This window comes from Palaemon carinicauda, chromosome 10 (genome assembly GCF_036898095.1).
Source record: "Palaemon carinicauda isolate YSFRI2023 chromosome 10, ASM3689809v2, whole genome shotgun sequence".
Classification (NCBI taxonomy): Eukaryota; Metazoa; Arthropoda; class Malacostraca; order Decapoda; family Palaemonidae; genus Palaemon; species Palaemon carinicauda.
In genome coordinates, this window is record NC_090734.1 from 87251629 (window position 1) to 87252962 (window position 1334).

The window sequence follows — 1334 nt, forward strand, 5'->3', positions numbered from 1 at the left end:
ACGTGCCATTAAGACAGATAAAAATCTGCCTTCAATGAACGCAGTCGCTTGGCATCTTCCCTTGATTAGGCTGTACTTCTGTTTCGCTTATTGTATTATCTCCAGTATTGGTTAATTTAAATTTTATTTTTATTTTTTCCTTTTTAGCAATGGATAGTGAATATCTTAAGACATTCCCAGGACTAGATTTCAGAGAAAGGACCAATTTAAAAAAATACAAGACCCAAACCTTAATATACAGTAAAGACTTAAAACAAGAAAAAAGGAATCAAAATTATTAGAACAGTCCTGATACAACTGTTTCTTTAGGCAGGTCCTTTTGTGTCCTAAAAAGAACCTAGAGCTACACTAGGAAAAGAATAACATATCAAATATTTTCGTTACTTGCTTTTATATACATTAAAACATTGAAAAGGAAAGAGTTAATAAAATGGAAAAACCCCCTGGTCTTAATTTCTATAAAAAAGTGACATATTTTTTACTCTGAAGAAACAGAGAAGAATGGACTTTACGTACAAATAAGCTTATAAAATTATCAGCAAGTAAAATGTTTAATTTTCTTTTACTTCTATATACTGAGTTTTTTATATCATTATGTTACTTACAGATCACTAACTGCCTACCTTGAGTATGGCACGTGCTTGATGTATATATATATATATATATATATATATATATATATATATATATATATATATATATATATATATATATATATATATATATATATATATATATATATATATATATATATATATATATATATATATATATATATATATATATATATATATATATATATATATATAAGCATATGGAAAAAGATTTAGATATTCATCAATATTTGTACCCCTATCCAACCACGGTCTCCTCATTGTTGATAGTCTTATAGTACCAATTATAGAAAAATTAATCAGACAAACTCGGAGTATTAAAATTGACTTCTGTTCTTTCGAAAATTGTTTTTATGTCATCTGAATACCGGTATTTTAAAAACTTTTGTTAAAAATTTCAGCAAATGTAATGATGTACCTATATAAAGGAAAAGAGACCTCTCACGAAGAATACAAAAAAATATTCTTTTTTTTTTTAGTTAGAAGTTAGATGATAATATGTCATACCAGTTTGGTAAATATGCTAAACACAGAACGTCTTTTTAAATGATACCTAACCAGAAAATGAGATCCCGAAGGGGAATGAAAAAATTTTACTTTCTGATATCAACCACCTTACATAAGAGGAAAGCTAGCGCTAACAAGAGAGAGAGAGAGAGAGAGAGAGAGAGAGAGAGAGAGTCTTAATTAATGTGACATTCGTATATATATACATGTATA